This window comes from Lynx rufus, unplaced genomic scaffold (assembly GCF_022079265.1).
Source record: "Lynx rufus isolate CCGP_SWC_20201006 ecotype Redwood Valley unplaced genomic scaffold, mLynRuf1.p SCAF_13, whole genome shotgun sequence".
Classification (NCBI taxonomy): domain Eukaryota; kingdom Metazoa; phylum Chordata; class Mammalia; order Carnivora; family Felidae; genus Lynx; species Lynx rufus.
The window spans coordinates 15,896,456-15,921,101 of NW_025814827.1; the positions used below are offsets into that span (position 1 = coordinate 15,896,456).

The window sequence follows — 24,646 nt, forward strand, 5'->3', positions numbered from 1 at the left end:
GCTCTTATGTTGTTTGTACAAGCTGGTAGTTAGAGGTGTTGTGTACAAGATATTTGTAGTCATAATTTCTCCAAACAGGTTAAGGCAAACATTATGAGAATCAGCATATTAATGTGCTGTGTTTCAAATTAGAATTATAAACACAATTTCCTCATTGGAGGCCTAATCTGCTAGGAAGAAGCCAGATGTTTAATGATGAAACCATTATTTAGGAAGACCTATCAAAGTAAAACAAATTGTTGTTGTTTACGTGGAGGGAAAAACCTGCTTGATGCAAGGGAACTCAGAAAAACTGCTTTGAGAGGATTCTTGATCATGTTGAATTTCCATACATTTCTTTCTGCTGCTCAAGAGCAAGGGTTTATTTTAGAAACATCATTTAGCAAATAGGAATTCTGTCCTCCTAGAAAAACCTACAGGCCAGGACAGTGCATTTCCCGGTGAAGAGGGGGTAACAAATGTGCTGCAGTAGTAGTTTGGAAACAATTTAGTCTCGGAGGGTTTTTTTGTTGTTAACTTTTGATATTAACTCCCTCTTTGTGTTGTTTCTGAGGTAAGAGTCGGAAGCGGTGTTTGGTGATGGTTGGCATATGTGTCTTCCACTTGTCTTTTGAGCTGCTTTATGTATAACTGGCTCCCACATTCCTATTGTTCAGGTGTAATCATTCCATTTGGCTCCTTCTTATCTTTAAGGGATTGCAACCCCACACCCTTTGCATTGGTCTGTGACTGTATCTTTCTTTCCTCTTCTCTCTTCTCCCTCCTTCCCCTCCTTATTCGATTCCACTTTCTTATGTTTCCTTCTTTCTCCCTTTCTGGTAGGAAACACATGTTAGAGAATATATCCAGTTGCTCTGACAAGCACACCAAAAAAAACCAGGAAGAAGCACAAAGATGGGCATTGGAGATGGTTTTCTAAAATTTAATGACATCATGTATTTTGTCCTAAATATTCTAGATACTGCTGCTACTATTCTTGAGTTGCAAGTTAGTCTTTTTCCCAAAGTTTTCTTTGTTGCGGTATAAATTTTTGGATTGTCCCAAGTCTGTTCAGAGTACACAAAGCTGTTACCTAGCAGATTAACTGAGGCCATTTTGACATGCTTACATTTTTAGTCCTTACAATGAGAGGAATAGCAGCTTGAAATGGTTAGAAACCCTGGGAGTTGGAGGCTTCCCTTCTGCTGGATTCTACAATTTGGGAGCTGTCAAGTCCTGATGGGATCCAGAGAAGGCAGCACCTCGTCTGAAATTTTTCTATAAAACCTGGAGGATGCATATGCCCCGAGGGCTCATTTGCCCCCTAACCTTTAGCATTATAAGGGATCAGAAAGAAATCATCCCATAGAGATGAGAATTTGTTGTTACTGAACATGTTTTGATTTCTGTTAATACTATCTCATTTTCTTCGAAATAATTTTGATTTTTCCTCCTAGTCTGTTCATGTTCCTCTGTTTCACTCATTCAGAAGCACTTGTTAACCTTTACTTATTTGTATCTTCTTTTTTATTCCACCAGGTCCTAGAAGGGACATGAAGTAGAATCTAACTCATTTGCCCACCTTATACTTGAATTCTCTCAAGAACGTCCTCTCATCTATGGTTTTCTGTTCTTGCTCATGGTTGGTCATATCCACTGACAAAATGCTTCAAATCTTCCAGTCCCACCTATTTCACCTCTGGGTTATTCTGATTTTTAGAATATCCTTTTTTGTGTGGGCTTTAAATCTGTTTCTTGGCAACTATCACTCATTAATATCTGGATCGTTGTGACAAATGAGGTAATGGATATAATATACTTAGCATAGTGTCTGGCACAAAGAAAGAACATAATAAAAGATAACTTCTTTTATTCTTGCTACTGTTAGTTCTTGTTTTGCTCCTTGGAGTTGTATAACACAAACCAATTCCTCCATTTGGAATTCCTTCACACAATTAAAAACAACAATTGTCACTTGTTGACCTAGCTCCCTTTCCCATATTTTAAGCTAAATATTCCCACTAACTTGCATCATTCCTCACATGACTAGGCTTGAGTTTCTCCACTTGCCACTTGCCTTGAACAAGTTGTAGTTTCTTGTTCTAGATGTAGCTTCCAGAAGTGAAAGCAATATTCACGTAAGGGGTGGGTGTGGGTTGGGTTCTATAGTATAATAGCTGTTAATGAGGCCTAAGTCACATTATCTTTTCTGGCAGTTATATTAAATTGATGATTAGATTTATTGATGAGATCTCTTAAATTTTCCTTTGACAGGATAAACCTATACATCTACAATTTTTTTTATGTCTGCAATTTTTTTCAACCAAAAGTAAAGACACTTCTGTTTATCATAGCTAAATACCATCTTAGGAAATAGCTGCAGCTCATATTCTAGCTCTCAAAGACCTCTTTTGGTTCCATCCACATTGCACTTTGCTATTGGATCCACAGAAATAGTTTTCTTGGCTTATAGTTTGAGTTTATGTGGGGAAACCCTGGATTTCTGCAAGATGATATCTTAACTTGGGCTGCTATAACAAAAGGACCATAGACTAGGTGGCTTATAAATAATAGAAATTTATTTCTCAAAGTTCTTGAGGCTGGAAGTCTAAGATCTAGGTACCATCATGGTTGGGTTTGGTGAAGCCCTCTTCTAGGTTGCAGACTGCTGACTTGTCATTGTATCCTCACTTGACAGCAGAGAGGGAAGGCAGCTATTTCATGACTCTTACCAGGGCACTAATCCCATTCATAAAGGCTTTCCTCTCATGAACTTATCTAATCCTAGTTACTTCCTAAGGGCCCCACGTGCTAATACCATTACATGGGAGCATAGGGTTTCAACATCAGAATTTTGGGAGACACAGACATTCAGTTCATAACAGATGAGGAGACTGCTAGAGCATTCACTAGAAAGGAGAAGGAAGAGTCTGGGTGAGCAGGATTGTTCATAGTGGCAGAGTTAGATTCCACATTCAAGTAGAGTGAAATCGGAACAAAGAAATAGGTAAACACAACAGATTGAGTGACCACAAGCATGAATTTGGAGACATAAAAACTTGAAAATAACCCAGCTACTCTTACGACATGCAGTCACAAGCGTGGAATTTAAAGGATCATCCAGCAGTTAGGAAAAAACTTACCATTTTCCCTGGAGGAGTTGTTACTGTAATCAGATAGGATCATAAGGGAAAGAGCTTAGCACAAAGCTTGAAACTTAGGGAATCAATAAAAGTGGGTCTAGGGGACATGTGTCCTCTTTGGGTCCTTCTGCATCTTGATTTTGGCCTTCATCTTTTTCTTTTTGGTAATTTTCTCTTAGGTGATTGCATCCAATCCATTATCTATTTTTATTCCTCACATTTTCCATCTCTAGCCTATCATTTTTTTTCTTTTTTTTATACCCGCCCCCCCCCAACCCATCTCTAGTCTGTCACTTTGTGAACAAACCCATGTTTACGCTCTCCTTAACTTTCCTGACTTTATAGCCTTTAATCTTTCCCCCTTTGATTCTTCATCTTTCCAGGCTGAAGTGCCCTCAGATTTTTAGTCCACCAAATTCCCAATCCTCTCCCTCATTCCAGTGCCCGTCTCAAGACTTAGTCTAACTCTCTGCCCTACTTGAAGAAGGACTTCTTTTTGGGTTTGGCATATGTTACCTGCTCATCTTCCCTGGCCTCATGATAGTCTGAGACTTCATTTCTTCATCTGTAAAGTGGGAAATAAAGCCAGTAACCTCATAAGAGGGGGTGGTAACATTTGAGTAAATTGATGGATATGAATTGTCTAATGCAGAGGAGTGAGGCATGGAGGAGTCTCAGAGATGTCATGGTTAAAACCATCATGTTCTTAATTTTCCTTTTAAAATTTGACTTAGAAATAGTATGAAATATGTTGGTTTCCTTTACACTTGCACTGTAGATTTCCATTGAGAAACACAAGAATAATTTTTCTGTTAACAGTTAAACCTGTTTTATTTTAAATGTTTATTTTTGAGAGAGAGAGAGAGAGAGAGAGCAAGCAAGCAGGGGAGGGACAGAGAGAGAGACAGAGACAGAAGGTCTGAAGCAGGTGCTGAGCTGCCTGATGTGGGCCTTGAGCTAACAAACCCGTGAAATCATGACCTGAGCTGATGTCAGATGCTTAACCGACTGAGCTAACAGTTTAACTCATTTTAGCTTCATGGTAACATGCTTTTACTGCTTATGTGGAAAATTGTGAGGGAGAAAGCTCTGATGAAATCATTCACTGTGTCCTACTCTCTAAACCATTAAACCATTGCTTTGGAGGTTGACAGCTGCCAGGAGCAGGACTTAAGCATTACATGAGCTCTACAGGAGCACACCTTTAAAACATGCTGAATTTTATGTCATTTGTGAGCCTTTGTACTATTAACAAGAGTGATGGTGATGATGACTTCCATTTTTGAGCTGCTTACTATGTGCCAGATACTATACTAGGTCCTGGAGTCAAAAGACTAAACATGGCAGTCAAAGATTAGAGACAGTCTATACATAGAACTCCTACCCCATTGTCTGGGACTTGGTAGATTTCCAGTAAATATTTGAAGGAAAAGAATAAGTGATGCTCAAAGAGTTTGATTGACCTCCAAGGAGGTCTTTTGGATTCTTGAAAAAATAATGGCTTTTATAATTGGAGGGTATTATGCTAAGTGAAATTAGTCAGGAAAAGACAAAAATCATATGACTTCACTCATATGAGGACTTTAAGAGGCAAAACAGATGAACATAAGGGAAGGGAAACAAAAATAAAAACAGGGAGGGGAACAAAACAGAAGAGACTCATAAATATGGAGAACAAACTGAGGGTTATGGAAGGCGTTGTGGGAGGGGGGGATGGGCTAAATCAGTAAGGGGAACTAAGGAATCTACTTCTGAAATCATTGTTGCACTATATGCTGACTAATTTGGATGTAAATTAAAAAAAAATAAAACAAGTTAAAATTTAAAAAAAGGCTCAAAATATCCCCATACCATACCAAATTTAGGTCCTAGGGGAGTGATAGGACTTCTGAGATTCTGTTGCATCTGGGGCCTGTTCAATTCAAAGAAGTTTACGTGAGCCTGACTATTCATTAGTCTCTTCAGACTTCTCTTAGATGGCCCACACTGTTCCGTGGAGCATGGCTCTAGACAAAAACTGGGAAAGTGTGTTAGAGGAAAGAGATAGTTAAGGCAGTAGGGCCTTTAGTTCTCTAGAAGTGCCAGCCAGCACTTAGGGAGACAATGCTTTTCTCCTTTGGTTTCTTTTTTCCTAGTTACTGGCTTTTAACAAATACGTCTTTTTTTGAGGGAGAGAGGGAGAGAGTGCACATGAGCTGAGGATAGGGGAACAATTACATCTTAATTGTCAGACAAATAAGCTGTTTTTAAATTGTTTTGAAAGTAGGGTTGTCATTGACAAACCAGTTTTGAGGTCTCTCTTCTATGTTGTAATAAAACAGTACTACCGCCCGTAGTCACACTGGGTGTGTGTGTGTGTGTGTGTGTGTGAGAGGGGGGTGCAGCACATATATGAAGTGCAGCACATTTGGTAAACATTTTTGATTAGCTTAATGGATGCTTGCACAGTTCTTTGTGGCATTAATTTCAGTTTTAAATGATATTTGGTGGTAAATATGTTAAGTACATTAACTCTTGCTGCCTTGGTATCCATTTGTTAAATTACCTATTTCCTTGCACCTGAAGGCCTCTGAGTCCTAAGGAAGTTAATGCCCCCATTGAAAGTGAACAACTTTATTCCTGAGCCTTCCACATTAGAAGGATCATCCCCAGTGTTTCTGAATTACTTAAGGATGTGAAAAATATCTTTATTTTCTATTTGATGACACTTCTAGGTAATGTGAGGAATTATAGAATAATACCTTAGCTTGGAGAGGATTTTACTCCAAAATAAAATCAAGTCAGATTCTCAGCTGTTGCCTGTTAAGTGCCAGTTTGACATTTGAAATGATCTGAACTTCATGATTTGGAGAACCCCACAACCAGCAACTATAACTTTCATCCACTCAAAACCCATTTGGTCATGACTCATAAAGGAGCTCATTTTGTTGGGGAGGATTGAATTGGAGCAATTGGGGATGAAAACATAAGACCCAATGATGGAGTATCTGCTGTGCAACTTCAAGGTCCAAATTTGTGTTCACTTTAAAATAAACACTCTTACTTTTATGCCTGTTTTTCTTAAGAAATGTAGGATGGAATAAAAGTAATGTTTAGAAAAGGTAGAAGTAAGATTTATAAATATTCTTTGGGTCTTAGGACTTCATGTTGTCTCTTAGCCAACCATAATGTGCTGAGCTGGGTCTTGGTTTGGTCCTCCATGGCAGTATGACCTTGGGAAAGTCAGCACTTTTTGGCCATGGTTTCCTCAATTACACAAAGAAGCTGGAAACTAGTACCTTTGTCAGAACACTGGTACAATTGAGTAGGCTTCCCTATGTAATGGGATTAACATGCAGAAAGAACTGGTTGGGGTTCACTTTTAGGAAAACCTAGTTGGAGAGTGGATTACTGTGAAGCTTATGGAACTTAAATGTCAGGATTCCTCACTTGCAGACACCCTTAGTTAAAAAAATTTTTTTAAAGTTTATTTTTAGGGGGTGGGAGGGAGGGAGAGAGAGAGGAGAGAGAGAGAGAGAGAGAGAGAGAGAGAGAGAATGAGAGAATGAGAGAATGAGAATATCCTAAGCAGGGTCTGTGCTGTCAACATAGAGAGTGAGGTGGGGCATGATCTCACAACCTTGAGATCATGATCTGAGCTGAAATCAAGAGTCAGATACTAAACTGACTGAGCTACCCAGGGGCCCTGCACATACTCTTTTAAAATATTTTCTTTTGTACCTAATTTTGTATTTATTATGTTTTCTTAAACAGAGGCTCCCAAATTACAGATTCTGATAAAGCCTGGATTCTCCCTTGTCGAGCTTCTTCATAAGTTTGTTCCATTATTCCTCGTGCTTGTGCAGACTCCAAAATTCATCAATTTAAAAAAATGCTTTTAATGACTGCTAAAAATAAGACACTGTATTTTAAAGCATTTGCGTAATATTTGTTATCATAGAGCTCTCATGCAGGACTTGTCCAGAGGGAGAAGAATTAATTTGCCTCAACACATAAATACATTTTTAAATTTTTTGTCATGTTTATTTGTTTTGAAAGAGAGCAAGAGAATGCATGCACATGCATGAGAGCGAGGGAGGAAGAGAGAGAGAGAGAGATAGAGAGAGAGAGAGAGAGAGAATATGAATGAATGAATGAATGAATCCCAAGCAGGATGCACACTCTCAGTGTAGAGCCTAAGGCAGGGCTCCATCCCATGACTGTGAGATCATGACCTGAGCTAAAATCAAGAGTTGGGCGCTCAGCTGACTGAGCCACCCAGGTGCTTCATGTCTCAACACATACATTGAATAATGGATTTATTTCTGCTAAGGAGAGCAAGGGTGTAGAAGCTTTCTTGATGGGACTGAATGATTTGTAGACAGGTCCATTGATGAATCACTTGATGTAAGTGACAATCACATCACTTAGTTAACATTACATCACTTGATATTAGTGACAATAAACCTGCTGAAATACGATACATAGTCTTTTGTGAATGCCTCTGATATTAATCTCAGCTCATGAACATTTTATTATATTTGATTAAATTGGTCAGTTTGTTTTTTGCAGTCATGGTTGTCTGTTGGACTTAGAAAGCTATGTGTCATCTTGAAGGGTAGGAGAGGTATGGACTGTTCTAACTGGGATGAGAAAGAAAGATGTTCTGACAGAGGTGTCGAGAGGTTGTGAGTGGAGCTAAGAGAGACATGGTATGCAGGCAGACCATGACTGTTTCTTCCCAAAGTATGCAGACTTTTCTTGGAGGAAAGAGTTCAGGTAATGAGGCATTAACTGAGAGAAGCTTTTTATTTTAAGGACAGCTCTTGCCAAAGGAGGCATTCTGATTAAGGTCATACATACACACTCACTCACAGATTGACAGAGGTTGAGTGAGTGGAGGTTGAGAGAGAAAAGACCCTGAAAGACTGAGCAAATTGAAATAGAGATGAGAAAAAAACAGGGCTTCTTCTCAGATGAAAGCAACCAAAACTGAGGCTGATTTTGAAAGAGAAGGAAAATAAAACAAAGATTCCACTTGATTCAGAGACTAATTTTACTAAGCCGAAAAGCAGAGCAGTAGCTATGCTTTTGATAGGGATAGAAAGAGCTCAGTGAGCAATGGGCAGGGGACAGAGCCACCCACGGGTGACCTTCCACAGGTGGCCCAAGTGGCTGAGACAGCTTGTCTTGGGAAGGGCTGGAAGCAGGACTTGACCAGCAGTGGGGGAGGTAGGAGGAGTTGATGCTGGACTAGTTAAGGCTGACTAGGCTGTAAGCCTGTGTAAAAGAAAAACATCTTCAAGATAACTAACTACATTAATTGAGAATTTGAAAAGTGCTCTAATGCTTTATGGTTTCTGCTTTGGAGTGATTCATATTATTTATTAGTTATTAAGTGTTACTGGTTTATTTTTTTTAATTGTTTTAATGTTTATGAGAGAGAGAACGAGTGAGAGAGAGGCAGAGCAAGAGAGGGACACAGAATTGGAAGCAGGCTCCAGGCTCCGAGTTGTCAGCACAGTCTGACGTGGGGCTCGAACTCACAAGCCACGAGATCATGACCTGAGCCAAAGTCAGACACTTAACTGACTGAGCCACCCAGGCGCCCTGAGTGTTACTGGTTTATTAACCCGCAGTATGTTTTACATTTTATTGGCAACAGTAAATACTATGACTCTTATTTTTTTTATTGGTGCATACACTTTACATTTATCATGTTAGAGGGTTTTCTTAATAAAGTTACACTTAGAATTGCTTAGTAACAATGTACTTTGAGAGGCAGTGAGATAAAACTCTTGGTTGGGAGAAAAACTTGGTTATTTTATTGATAGTGCAGGTGATGGTGAATGGATGCTACTGGCTCTTGGCTGGCCATAGTATAAAATCACTTGAAGTCTGGATCCATTTTCAATTCCATAATTACTTACTGAGTGCATCCAGTGATGGGCTGGATTGATTTTCCAACCTCTAAGAACTGATTATGTGCATCTCTTCCCAACACCACTTTCAGTGACATCATCTTGGTTACTTGAAATTGGCCACAGTGGGCATATTTACACCATGGAACCTGGCTGTCCCTATGAATCAAGAGTTTTCCCCACCTCTGGAGAACTGGTTGTTCACTGTTTTCCAGCACACATCCCATGTGCAGGGCAATGGGCTGAGTACTGCAGGGCAGTTAAAATGGGAGTGAGATAACATCCCAGTCTGTAAGGATCTTTTAATTTGTTGGAAGGAATTGATGATGATAACAATAAGTATTTATTGATCACCTACTATACCGTTAGAACTTTACAGGTATTAGTCCATTTAATCATAACCAAAAGGGGTGGGAGGAGGTTTGAACAAATTAATTCCATTAGTTTACTGTGGAAAGCAGTGTTTTATCCTAAATGTGTGTCTGTAATACTAAAATTGCCCGTCTTTTCACACCTTCCCTAATTCTAACATTTTGTGAACAATCTCATGTTTATGCTATCTTTGCTCTTTATGAATTTAAAGCTTTTGGTCATTCCCCTTTCATTCTCCATCTTCTCAGATCTCAAGATCTTTAGCTCAGGCAGTTTAGACAGGCTCCCTGTCCTCTCCCACAATCCAGTCTCCCTTCTCAGGACTCTTTGTAGCTCTGTGCCTTCGCATATATGCATGTATGTATGTTTTTATTTTAATTCCTGTTAACATACAGTGTTATATTAGTTTCAGGTGTACAATATAGTGATTCAATACTTCCACAAAACACCCAGTGCTTATCAGAACAAGTGCACTCTCTAATCCCCATCACCTGTTTTACCCATCCTAACCCCCCCCACTCCCCCCCGTAACCATTAGTTTGTTCTCTGTAGTTAAGAGTCTGTAACTTGGTTTGCCCTCCCCCTCTCATTTTTCCCTTTGCTTTTTTGGTTTCTTAAATTCCACCTATGAATTAATTCATACAGCATTTGTCTTTCTCTGACTTCGCTTAGCATTATACTCTCTAGCTCCATCCATGTTGTTGCAAATGGCAACATTTCATTCTTTTTTATGTCCAAATAATATTCCATTATGTGTGTGTGCACGTGTGTGTGTGTGTGTGTATACACATTTTATCCATTCATTATTTGATAGACACTTGGATTGTTTCCATATTTTAGCTATTATACATGCCGCTATAAACCTAGGGATACATGTATCCCTTTGAATTAATGTTCTTGTATTCTTTGGGTAAATATCCAGTGATGCAACTGCTGGGTCATAACATGGTTCTATTTTTAACTTTTTTAGGACCTCCATATCGTTTTCCACAGTGGCTGTACCAGTTTGTATTTCCACCAACAGTGTACGAGTGTTCTTTTTTTTCCACATCCTTGCCAACAACACCTGTTATTTCTTGTGTTTTTTATCTTAGCCATTCTGACAGGTGTGAAGTAATAGCTCAGTGAGGTTTTCATTTGCATTTCCGTGATGATGAATTATGTTGGAGATCTTTACATGTGTCTGTTGTCTATTTGAATGTCTTCTTTAGAGAAATGTCTATTCATGTCTTCTGCCCATTTTTAAAATTGGCAACAAAAGGGTTCAGACTTATGTGAGTAACGTGTTTTATAGCATTAGGCAAGAAAAAGGTTTTGGGTGTTGAGTTTGGTAAGTTCTTTATAGATTTTGGATACTAACCCTTTACTGGATATGCCATTTGCAAATAGATTCTCCCATTCCGAAGGTTGCCTTTTAGTTTTGTTGATTGTTTCCTTTGCTGTGCAGAAGATTTTTATTTTGATGTAGTCCCAATAGTTTATTTTTGCTTGTGTTAGGGAAAAACCTTGCTTCGGAAGACACATCTAGACATATCTAGAAAGAAGTTGCTACAGCTGATGTCAAAGAACTTACTGCCTGTGTTTTTATGGTTTTGGGTCTCACATTTAGGTCTTTAATCCATTTTGAATTTATTTTTGTGTATGGTGTAAGAAAGTGGTCCAGTTTCATTGTTTTGCATTTTGCTGTCCTATTTTGCCAACACCATTTGTCTTTTTCCCACTGGATATTCTTTCCTGCTTTTTGGAAATTAACTGACTATATAATTGTGGGTTTATTTCTAGATTTTCTATTAAATTTCATTGACCTGTGTGTGTCTATTTTTGGTCCAGTATCATACTGTTTTGGTTACTATAGCTTTGTAAGGTAGCTTGAAGTCCAGAATTATGATGTCTCCAGCTTTTCTTTTTCAAGATTGCTTTTGCTATTTGGGGTCTTTTGTGGTTCCATACAAATTTTAAGATTTTTTGTTCTAGTGTGGTGAAAAATGCTATTGGTATTTTGATAGGGATTGCATTAAACCTGCAGATTGCTTTGAGTTGTATAGACATTTTAACAGTGTTCTTCCAACCCATGGAACATCTTTCCATTTCTTTATGTCATCTTCATTTTGTTTGATCAGTGTTTTATAGTTTTCAGGGTTCAGGTCTTTCACTTGTTTTGGTTAAATTCATTCTTAGGTATCTTATTATTTTCGATGCAATTATAAATGAATTGTTTCTTAATTTCTCTTTCTGTTGCTTCATTACTGGATTATAGAAAAGCAATAGATATCTGTATATTGCTGAACTAATTGATCAATTCTAGCAGGTTTTGATGGAGTCTTCCAGGTTTTCTATATAGAGTATCATGTCATCTGCAGATTGTGAAAGTTTTACTTCTTCCTTACCAATTTGGATGCCTTTTATTTTTTTTCATCATCTGATGGCTGTGTCTAGGACTTCAGTACTATGTTGAATAAAAGAGGTGAGAGTGGACATCGTCTCTTGTTTCTGACCTTAGAAGAGATCTCAGTTTTTCTTCTTTAAGGGTGATGTTTGCTGTGGGTTTTTCAAATGTGGCCTTTATCAGATTGAGGTATGTTCCTTCTAAATCTACTTTGTTGAGGTTTTTATCATGAATGAATGTTATACTTTGTCAAGTGCTTTTTCTGCATCTGTTGAAATGATCCTATGGTTCTTACCCTTTTGCTTATTGATGTGATATATCACATTAATTTGTGAATATCGAACCACCCTGGCATCCCAGGAATAAATCCCACTTGGTCATGGTAAATGAATTTTCTTAATGTATTGTTGGTTTCATTTGGCTAGTATTTTGTTGAGAATTTTTGCATCTATGTTCATCAGAGATACTGGCCTGTAATTCTCTTGTTTAGTAGTGTCTTTATCCGGTTTTGGTGTTAGGGTAATGCTGGCCTCATGGAATAAATTCAGAAGTTTGCCTTCCTTTTCTATTTTCTGGAATAGTTGAAGAAGAATAGGTATTAACTGTAGGATTTGCCCGTAAAGGCACCTGGTCCCAGGCCTTTGTTTGTTGGCAGTTTTTTGATTACTGACTCAACTTCTTTGCTGTCTATCAATCTGTTCAAATTTTCTATTTCTTCCTGTTTCAGTTTTGGTAGTTGATGTTTCTAGGAGTTTATCCATTTCTTTGAAGTTGTCCAATTTGTTGGCATATAGTTTTTTCATAATACTCTCTTAGCATTGTTTGTATTTCTGTGGTCCTTTCTTGAAGAACTTCTTTTTTTAAATGTTATTTTTGAGGGAGGGAGGAAGGGAAGAAGTTGGGGGGGAGAGAGAGAGAAAACAAACATGAGTGAGGGAGGGGCAGAGAGAGAGAGAGAGAGACAGAATCCCAAGCAGGGTATGTGCTGTCAGCACAGAGCCTGATGTGGGGCTCAAACTCAGGAACTGTGAGATCATGACCTGAGCTGAAATCAAGAGTCAGATGCTTAACTGACTGAGCCACCCAGGGCCGCTTGAAGGACTTCTTGTTGAGAGTGGTTGGTGACACCATAGTTCCTTTGCTTATTTTGACATTGACGTTTTGAGGTGATAATAAGATACTCATATATTTCCTTACTCATAGAGCATCTTTAATATATCTCTTAAGAAGGAAGGACAGGAGATAATAATGATCATATCTTTGGCGAAAAGGTTTTCAGAAAAAGCCTTTATAAATGCTTCACGTTCTTGTGGAATCCAAAGTCCTACAGCAGAAGAAAGGGATTTGGGAAAATGATTTTCACGCAGGCTGTCTAGTCGAGAAAGGTCAGCAAAGTCAGTACTTGCCTAGGCTTGTACATTGAAACGTGGCTGAGCGAGCCACTAGGAGGAGTTCTTTCCGTGTGTAAATCTGCATTCTTCCTCAACTGTTTGCTGTAGGTTCAGACAAAACCAGGATTGGAGATGGAATTGCTGCTTCAAGCCTTCTTAATATTTAATAGACCAAGACATTTATAAGCAGGATATTTTATTCACCTGAGGTGGAATTCTAGCTTCTTGGAATGGATCAGGATTCTAGCTACAAAAACTTATTTTAAAACCCCAACATGGGGGCTCCTGGGTGGCACAGTCGGTTAAGCGTCCAACTTCAGCCAGGTCACGATCTCGCGGTCCGTGAGTTCGAGCCCCGCGTCGGGCTCTGGGCTGATGGCTCAGAGCCTGGAGCCTGTTTCCGATTCTGTGTCTCCCTCTCTCTCTGCCCCTCCCCCGTTCATGCTCTGTCTCTCTCTGTCCCAAAAATAAATAAACGTTGAAAAAAAAATTTAAAAACAAACAAACAAACAAAAAACCCCAACATGATCCACCAACCTTCTTGGTCAAACAGGAATTGGGGTCAGCAAGCAGGTATTGGGTTTGAATTGGAAAAGGAAGAGCCTAGCCTTTACTTTAGAATGTTTAGTGATAGCTAATTCTTTTCTTTCCTTCAAGCTTCTTCCTTCAATTAATGTAAATACGTTAATGGGATATGATTTTCCTAATAGACAACACTGATAGTAACGGGTGGGACGGAACCTAATGGTTTCTGTAACATGTTTAATTTCTGATGTTGCTGTTAAATGTTGAGGAAAATTAGTCACATTTAGAACCATCTGTTGCCAAAAGTGGTTAAAATGTGGATTGCCTCCTGACTAGCCATTTTATGGCTTAGGATAATAGTGTTGGCATGAAATGATTGTTTTTATTCCCTTTCTTTGTTTTCTCCTATGGATACTTATATATTTTGCTTCTAGGGAACTGGGATTAAAAATGTCAAAGAGCATCCTTCAGGCATCTAGGTCATCATGGATGTCAAAAGGAATCTAAATTCTTGTTTTCTCTTCCATCTCAGTATAGCTTATCTCCACTTTATTTTATTTGTTTATTTTTGAGTAGGCTCCATGTTCAATGTGGGGCTTGAACTCATGACCCTGAGATCAACAGTTGGTGCTCTTCTGACTGAGCCAGCCTGGTGCCCCCACATAATATGTTTCTTTAAGGAAAAAAAAGTCTGCCTTTCTAGGTTGTGGTTGGGACTTTATTTTTGAGTGATAACTGAGAACTTTGTATAGTTTCCTAATTTTGGATTATTCTGATAGGTTTTTATAGAAAAATCAAACTGAAATATTTTTTTTTAATTTTTAATGTTTATTTTTGAGAGAGGGAGAGAGACCAAGCAGGAGCAGAGGAGGGGCAGAGAGAGAGGGAGACACAAGAACCGAAGCAGGCTCCAGGCTCTGAGCTGTCAGCACAGAGCCCGACACAGGGCTCATACTCAGGAACCATGAGATCATGACCTGAGCTTAACTGACTCAGCCACCCGGGGGCCCCTGAAATCCTTTTTTCTGTCTTGAGTGTTTATGGCTATTCAGACCTGCCCTAGCAGTGAAACACTTGACAACTCTGCTCTCTAGCACTTACATAATGGAGGAAGATTTACCTACTTTCCTTGCTGCCCATCTACTTAGGAATGTGGTTTCTACTTGTTAACATAAGACAAATTAAAAAATTTTTTTGGAAAAAGATGTTTTAAGAGGAAAATAAGAAGTGAGGGAGAGTTTTAAAAAAAATTTTTTTTTAACGTTTATTTATTTTTGAGACAGAGACAGAGCATGAATGGGGGAGGGTCAGAGAGAGGGAGACACAGAATCCGAAACAGGCTCCAAGCTCCGAGCTGTCAGCACAGAGCCCGATGGGGGGCTCGAACTCACGGACCGCGAGATCATGACCTGAGCCGAAGTCGGCCGCTTAACCGACTGAGCCACCCAGGCGCCCCGAGGGAGAGTTTTTAAAACCAAAAATCAACTGCAATGATATTGAAAATTTTGTTTTCTCACAAATCAAGAATTAAAGTAACCCAAATGTGAAATGAATTAAAAAAATAAAAAACTGTATTTACAGAGTAATCAACTTCCATATTTGTAACAGAACAAAACACGAAAGGTATGCTAAACTAACTGTACAGTGAAAGTAAGATAGTCCTCCCTTTATGTTGCCAAGAGTGGCAATAGCTGGGATACTTGCTTGATGTTGGATGTTATGTGAAGCTTTGGATGCTCAGTTAGTGAGTTAATCCTCCTGAGGGTAGAACAGCTCCTTTCTCTCTGCCCATGTCAGTCTGTAGGGGAAGAATTGGTTATCTTCTGAAATCATTTGTTGGATCTGCTGAATAGTGGTGGTGGAAAGCTAAAATTTTGGCCTTTTAAGAATTATGAAATTTAGGTAATTGGTGGAGAAATTCTCTTTTTAATCTCTCAGTGGGCAAGCACCCAGGTTGTTTTCTATAAAATGAATTTTGAAATAGGTTGCTGACAACTTGTTCATCAATCCTGCATGACATTAATTTCTAAATCACATTTTCCTCCTATTAGGGCAGTAGAATTGATTGCAAAAATTTTAAATGGTAGCTTTTTATGGTACAGTTGACAGAACAAATGTGAAAGGAAACACCTTAATTAGACCACTGTGAAAATAAAATGGCCCACACTTACACTATGTGGAATCCTCAATGAAAGTTCAGCAGAAAGAATTTTTGATTGCTGTAGTTGAGTGTAACAGCAGAACAAAATCACCAGCTTCTGTGGTATCTGTAATAAAATAGGAGCTGCTTCAAAGAGAATTGATGCAATTAGCTTCACCTATATTCTGTCTGCATTCTCTGAATTACCTCCTGACCCTCTCTATTTTCACCTTTCATCCTATTCATAGCTAAATCAGGCCTTGTATAACAAATAGTCATTTTTTCATGCCTTAAGTATAAGGAGAAAGAAATCAGGAACTAAGTTTTTCTCCCCTGGAATATCTATTTTATACAAGGAGAATTTGCATTGTAGGAGGGAATGTGACAATATTACATATTTTTTTGGCAACTTTGATAGGCAAGCCATTTATTGCAGGTGCCTAGAGGTATATAGCTTAATTAACGAGAAACAGCTGACAATATGGACACTAGTGGTTATGACCAATTAGTGACCAAAAGAATTCAGTTTCCCATCATGAAAAATTTAGACAAGAAAGATACTTGACATTATGTTGTGTTAGTAAAACACGTTACCATTCTTGTTGGGTGTTTGTCATTTATTTTTTCATTCATTTCTTCACTCCCTATATAAATAATTTTTCTGCCCCTACTAAGTGCCGGCACTGTATGTGGCACTGGAGATAGAGCAAGGAATCAGACATGGAGTTATAAATATTGAAAATTACTGAAATAATGAATGACAATGGTGATGAAATTTTGAGGAAGTACAGTGTGCTCTAAGGGTGATCAGATAAGGATGATAAATTATAGTCTGGATACTGCATTGAGTCTTGATTAGTAGTTTAAAAATACATAAATTAACAGGTACACGAAATAGCAGTTCTTTCTTTTTTTAAAAAAAATGTTTGTTTATTTTAAGAGAGAAAGAGAGGGTATGAGCAGGGGAGGGTCAGAGAGAAAATCCCAAGCAGGTCCTGTGCTGTCAGTGCAGAGCCTGTCACAGGGCTCAGCCTCAAACCATGAGATCATGACCTGAGCTGAAATCCAGAGTTAGATACTTAACCGACTGAGCTACTCAGGTGCTCCATAGAAAGGCATTTGCAGAGAAATGTAACTATGTGTCCTGAGAATACAGGGTGAGTGAATGTGGAAGTGTACACTTTGATTTTAAGTGTAGCCATCTCCCTGGAAAGGGGATTCAGGTTCGTTTTGCTGACTGAGCACTAGGAAACGGTGGTCTTTGTGTTCTGAATTAAGTTTTCCAGAGTGTTTTATAAGAATTAAGTATTCTCGGTAGCAGACACCTTTAACAGTATTTCCCCATGAGTTTACTTTCGCAGTTTATTTATTTGAACAACTTTATTTCACAGGCTTTTCCATGTTTGTCCATTTCATTTTGTTGGTTTTAGCATACTTAGTTCTCCCTGGATTCTCCTGCTGACATCCACAAACATAACTCTGTTGTCTTTATGTCATTTGGAAATTGGTTAAAGATGTCTTGCCTGCCTTCATCTTGTCTTATAAAACTGCTAATCATGACAGGGCCAAATGCAGAGCTGGGTACACATTCCAGAGGTCTCCCTTCAGGCTGACATTGCTCCATTAGTAAGGTGTTTAACTAGATTTGAATTCCCAGCCCTGTGCCATCGTCAATGCTGTATAAGGAGGGCACCAGTTAACTAGGGTGAGGGGAAGCACAAGCTGGATGGGCAGAGCAGTGCCACTAGCTCTGGACCACTGGATCTTAGACTGTGATCACAGAAGACTAGAATTATTGACTGTCACAGAGTGGTAGACCAGCCACCATGAAATGAGAAGCATAAATTGAGTGTTGGGGCTTAGTGTTTTATCCACTTGAGAAACTGCAAACTAAAAGAGTGGCACACCGTGGACACCAGAACCTCTTTCCTGAGCTTCCAGTGTGTCCAGCTGTGTCCCAGTATTTACTGGGACTTCAAATACGTCATGACTTGGACTCTTCCTGTCCCCTAGGACTGTCTCCTCTGCCTTTATTAACTATTAGTAGATTTCTCTCTATCCTGATCCATCCTCCACATTGATTTCAGAGTCCTCTAACAAATTGAATATAAACCCCTTTTCCTTCCTTGTTCAAAATTTGTTAGTGGCTCCCTCTGTATATGCAAGATGAAATCTGAACTCCTCCTTATGAATGAAAGATTCACCATGATCTGATCTCATCTAACATACCAGCTTCATCTTTGGCTCATTGCCTTGTAAATTTACAGGCACGTGGAACATCTTTGTTTTCCTGAATGTATTAAGTTTCTCATTCTCTTACGTTTGCGTATCTTATTTCCTCCTGGTCAGAACCTCATTTGTCTCCCTAACAGCTCCCTATTCAACCTCCAAGTCTTAATTCCAGAGCCACATTCTCTGTGAAGCCTGGAGAGACTTTATAACGAAGTCTTCGTAGACTCCCCTGGCTGACTCATGGATCCTCCCATGAGATTAAGATCCTCCCTTTCAGATTAAACCATGCATGCTGCAATTTTAATGCTGATCATAGACATCAAAATGGTGTTTTGTTTTGTTTTGTTTTTTGTAGGCAGGGTCTGTGTCATTCTATCTTTGAATCTCCACAAACTATGCTTGGAGAATGAAGAACAACTGAGTAAGACTAGAATTAGGAAGCTATGGAAAGAAAGATTTAGCAGGGACTGTTTGTGGGGTTGGATCCCCTAAAGACAGAAGGACAAATTTCCCATTATGCAAATGCTCTTACCGTACCTCTGTTGTGGCTCTGTGTAGTCCATCCTGTGGCACAGGTGGCTAGTGGTGAGCTACATCCATTCTTCTCTTCTTCCTTTAATAATAGAACTGCAAATGTTAGCTAGACACATGGCTTCCCAGCCAGACACTACATTTCTCAAATTTCCATACAAGATGTAGTCCTGCATTAAAGTTCATGGCAATTTAATGTTGTTCCATGACAAGAATGAAGCACTCTGTTCTTGACGTTTTCTTCCTCTCCCATTGGCTGTTCTGTAGATGTGATGGAGAGTGTTAGAGTATCTACCTTGTACCTAGAGATGGAAACCCTGGGTTGAGAATGGGCAGAGCAGTGCCACTAGCTCTGGACCACTGGATCTTAGACTGTGATCACAGAAGACAAACTTGTGTCTTGTCAGCTTACTGTAGTTTTGGATCTCTGTAGTGACTGGACCTAAATAATAAGTATCTTAAAAAAATTTTTTTTATGTTTATTTTTTAGAGAGAGACAGAGAGAGACAGAGCATGGGCAGGGGAGGGGCAGAGAGAGAGGGAGACACAGAATCCAAAATAGGCTCCAGGCTCTGAGCTGTCAGCACAGAGTCCAGCATGGGGCTCGAACTCAGGAATTGTGCGATCACTTCCTGAGCTGAAGTCCGACGCTCAACCCACTGAGCCACGCAGGTGCCCCAATAAATACCTTTTTAAAGAAGATTATGAACTTTGTTATTTAGCAGAAACATGCCTTGGCACGTACCCTTATATGCTCATTGTATCACACTTACTTAAAAAATTAGAAGACATTTTAAACATACACAATTACAGTTTTTATGGTATTGTTTCATATTTCTTTGCATTTTTAAAAAAAAGTAGTATGACATTATATTTAGAGTTAACACTCATCACTGAGCCCAATTTCTCATTTTCCCTCAGAAGCAACCTCTAGGAACACCTGGGTGGCTCAGTTGGGTAAAGCGTCTGACTGGCTCAGGTCATGATCTCATAGTTGATGGGTTTGAGCCCTGTGTTGGGCTCTGTGCTGATGGCTCAGAGCCTGGAGCCTGCTTCAGATTCTGTGTCTCCCTCTCTTTCTGCCCATCCCCTGCTCACACTCTATCTCTGTCTCCCTCTCTCAGAAATAAACATTGAAAAAATAAAAAGAACCTCTGTATTCTGGTTTTCTATTGACCAATCTTATGCATACTTTTTATACTTCTAACTACGTGTTTATGTGTCTCTAAACATATGTAGCATTTCTGTATACATTTACATGAAAGCATTTACAAAAAGGTATATATTTATTTTAATTGCTATTAGGTTTTGTGATTTGTCTATGGTTTGTCTATTTATATATGGTGGGTTCAGTATATTATATAATATTTCATATTTTAACTATGTAATACTTCACTGAAAGAATATAATTCAAATGATATTCTTACTGATGAATCTTGAGATTGTTTTTAATTTTTAACTGTAATAATTGCTGCAAGAAAACCTCTGTACACGTCTTTTGTGGTCACATGCAAGAGATATAATGGGGCAGTGGTGCCTGGGTGGTTCATTCTGTTAAGTGACTGACTCTTGGGTTCGGCTCGGGTCATAATCTCACAGTTTGTGAGTTTGAGCCCTCTGTAAGGCTCTGTGCTGACAGTGCAGAGCCTGCTTGGAATTCTCTCTCTGCCCTTCCCCCATTCACATGTGCGCACTCTTGCACGTGCGTTCCCTTCTCTCTCTCAAAGTAAATAAGTAAACTTTAAAAGAAAAAGAGATAATGGAGCAGAACCAATATTTGAAGAACTACTAACCTAGAGTTTCCAGAACTGCCAAAATATCTTAAGTCAGCTAAAAGTCAAGTGCACCTCAGAGCCCAGGTGGATGGAATAGATATCATTTGGAAGATTTGCAACTATCATGGCCGTAGGACAAGAGTTCTGGAAGGTTTTACACTGATAGTTAAATACTCTGGCCTCAAAGTGACATACGGCACTTCCTTTCACAACTATGGCTAGGCTAGTCACGTGACCCCATCCAACCACAAAGGGCCAGGAAGTATACTCCTAGTCTAGCATGTGCCAGGAGAGGAGAGCTAGGATATTTTGTAATCAACATCAATTATTACCATAAGCTCAAACCATACCTCTATTAAAACCACCAAATCCAAAGGTAAACAGTTTAATTTGTATTTGACATATCTTGTCAGGATTGGTAATAACAGCAAGTAAGTGACATTTATTAAGTACCTACTATAATCCCAACTCTGGGCTTTATTTTCCTTATTTAATTAAAAGTTCTCGGTAACCCTAGGAGGAAGGTAATATTATTATTTCAATTTTACAAATGAAGAAACTGATAAATAAATGAGAAAGAATGCTTAAGTGAATAACTAGGTCATAGAATGAGGGGACAGGAGAGCCTGGATGTGAACTCCAGATCTGGCTTGGACTCTTCCTCTGTGTAGTCTGCCTAAGCGAGTCCTCAAAGCCTCTGCTTTGGTTACCTCCTTGTCTAATAGAACCAGCAATGAAGGCTTTCCTCTGCCATTTCTCTCAGTTTAAAGCCACTAGACCACTCTGCAGAACAGAGTTTAGCAACATTATGCTCCCACAGTAAGTATTCAAAGCACCTCAGCTTTCTAGTCCAGAGATGAAACAGCTGTTCTCTCCAAATGGCTTATACTGAAATGTAAATGAACAAGGACATTAGAAAAAAAAAGTAAAAGAAAACAGATTTAAGTTCTTGCCTTTTAAAATTTTTATCATTTCCCATCCAAGCTTACTGTTTTTGTTTAATCTTGCCATTCCTTTTCTTCTTCCTTGTATGCTCTTTTTCTTAGGGATATGCAAACTTTATTAGTCAGCTCCTCTTTCAAGCTCTGTATGCTTTTGTGTTTGAGAATTGGGAATCAGGTACTTTTACTGTTAGCCTCAGGGTGGATCTGAGCAGGAGGAAGCTTTATGAATAATCAAGGTTGACATCTCCAACGTTGTTCCTTCATTATAAATATTGTTAAAGGAACTGTGACCACCATGGGCTCCCACTGAACAGTGTGTGCAGGGGGAGGCAGAGACAGCCTTTGATTTCAGCTCTTTTCTGGTTATCACTTCACTGATGACCCTGGAGTTGACAGGTCTCTTAGATTTGGCTGCCTCTTTTTCTTTTCCCAGAAAGTTTCTGTTCAATTAGTATAAGTGTTTGGTCTGCAGGAAGCTGGCTGGGTTCATCTTACCAACTCCAAAGGCTAAGGACCATAGTTAATATTAGTGCTTGTGCATTGCCTTAGCCTGAATCCCTAATGAATGCTGAGCTGCTTGGTGACTTTAACCATTTTCATTCCATTTGGATTAATTATAGCATCATTACTTTATCAGGAGGAAAACAAATTATAATGCCCAAGGTCTTTAAGCCTTCTTCCCACCTCTTGAAAAAGCTTAGCCTCCACAAATGTCTGAAAAGACATTTTCTCCATATTTCTACTAAGGTGCCTCCTCCCACTGGTGCCCCACTAATCCCTAGTTATATGCATTAAATATATATACATATAGTTAGCCAACCATGTTTTAGATTATTCATATTGTCTTGACAGTTTTCATTTTTAAAACGGAGACATGTGAACTTGAATTTATACCACATAAGTAAACCTTTGTAAGTTTCCTCTCTCTCCTTCCTCCACAGCTGCATTATCTTCTATCCACCCTCAGGAGAGTCACCAAAGAGTGTTTTAGAACCTGTTACATACTAAGAAATGGTATGGACTTCACTTTACGTGTCAAAAGCCTTGTGAGGGAGGTGATACTGCTGTTCTGATTTCCTTGAAAGATTCAGACACGTAGGCTTATGGAGTGAAGGGACTTGCTCAAAGTTACATGGTGAGACATGGTTAGAATCAGAGATAACATGCTAGGCCTCTGACTCAAACCCTCTACTCTCTTGCCTAGTTCATGTTTATTAGTAATATTTGCCATTCATTTATTCTGCCAACATTATTGATCATTAGTATATGTCAGGCACTGGGACTTATTAAGATCACTAAAACAGAGTTCTTAGGACCTCAAATTCTGGTGAGGGAGAAAGTTCTGTTAACTGGCAGTAAGGATACTAAATTACTAAGATATTTAACAATGCAGTGGTTGAAACAGAGAACTCTGAGGGCATGGAGGAGAGACATTTCAACTTGTTCTCAGGGTCTCAGGGAAGCCTTCTTAGAGGAAGTCGGAGTGAGTGTTGCAGTAAAAAGGTAGGTGTCATTAAAAAGGGAGCTGAGCTTGGGTGGCGGTGAGCGTGGAGAGTGCACCATGAAGGCGTTGGGCACACTGCGAGAGTACACGGTGGTGGGGTACTGCCTGCCCACACTCAAATGCTGCACTCCTTCTCTCTATCACATGTGAATCTTTGCACCTAATCATGTTGTTGCTAAGTCCTGCTTCTGGTACTTTTTGTCTCCGCTGAAGAAGCTGAAGAAATCTTGAGGGGAAATTGTCTTCTGTGGACAGGTGTTCTAGAAATCCCCTTTGGCATCTGGCTGCATTATGACTCCCTCAGTGGCATCCACAACACATACTGGGAGTACCCAGACCTGACCCCTGCAGGCACTGTTACCTGGTGCTGCCAAGATGGGGCACCTGGCACTGCCCACTGGGCAGTCTCCCTCCAGATCATGAAGATGGAAGAGATTATAGCCAGCAAGTGCTGCCAGCTAGCAGTCAAGCAGTTTGATGACAGTAAGATTAAGTTCCTACAGCCCCACGTGGGTCCTACGTTGCCAGCACAAGCTATGCTTCACCACCAAGAGGCCCAACACCTTCTTTTAGATGCAGAGCCTCCCTGTCCCCAGGTCTGCCCAAATAAACTTCTTGGGAAAACCAAACCAAACCAAAATAAAACAAAAAGGAGTCTGTTTTTAGATAGAGGTAAAGGGAAAGAGATTCCTTTCTTTTCTGGGCCCCTTTAAAACACATGAAATACTTTTGAGTAAGCCCACCAAAGATTTTGAGGTATGTATGTACATGTGTGCCCTAGGATCCAAAAAACCACATTCCCAAATGTAAAAATGGAGTTTTAATTTGCACGATGTGGGCATAGGGAAGCAGGAGGAATACCAGGTTTGGAGAAGAAAATTATGAGTTTAGTTTGGGATGTGTTGAATTGAGATGTTTGTAGGAAGTTCAGGTGAAGATACACAGGCATTGGGCTAAAGAGTGGTCATCTGGAGTTCAAGAATGAAACCAGATTAAAGATAGAAATTTAGGAATCCTCATCATTCCAGGAGACAGTGAAATCAGCGTGCAAGTAGACAGATGAGAAGGCCGAAATTGGAGTCCTGAAAAATATCATTGTTGAGAGGACAAGGAGAAAGAAGGTGCCTTCAGAGGGACTCCTCAAAGAGGAAGGAAGAAAATAAATGGAGTGTGATGTCATAAAATCCTAAGGAACAGAACATTTCAAGAAAAAAGAGGGTTCAGGGTGCCTGGGTGCTTCAGTCAGTTAAGCATCAAACTCTTAATTTCAGCTCAGCTCATGATCTCATGGTCATGAGATTGAGCCCTGCGTTGGACTCCATGCTGAGCGTTGAGACTGCTTAAGATTCTCTCTCCCTCTGCCCCTCCCTGATGTGTGCACGTTCTTTATCTCTCTCTTTAAAAAAAAAAAGTCTAACATGCTGTCAAGTTTATAATTTTCAGTGACACATCACATTGGATTTGGCATCAGAGAAGCATTGTCAGCCTTTCTCAGAGCAGTTTCAGTGTGTGTGTATGTGTGTGTCAGACTCTCAACTGTAGTAGTGGAAGAATGAATCGAAGTGTATGAGTTGGAGATCACCTTTTATGAGTTGGCCTTTGAAAAATGATAGAGCACTTTTTCTATCAGTTTCTCTGAAGAAGAAGGAGAGATGTAGGAGAGTAGATGGAGAGGGACGCAGTGTTGAGGGAGGAGGTTTTAAGATGGAAGAAGGCCTTAAGATGCTGATTGGTGTGTCTATTGGTAGGGAAGAGGCAACCAGTTGAGCAGGTCTCTAAGGTTCAGGAAGGGTGGTGGAGTCCTGGGCAGAGATGAATTCACCT

At 39.5% G+C, this 24,646-nt stretch overlaps 1 pseudogene; it reads left to right on the top strand.

The window, feature by feature from the left end:
* The first annotated feature begins 22,879 nt into the window (after window positions 1–22,879).
* Window positions 22,880–23,395, top strand: LOC124508342 (60S ribosomal protein L18a-like; annotated as a pseudogene).
* The last annotated feature ends 1,251 nt before the right edge of the window (window positions 23,396–24,646 follow it).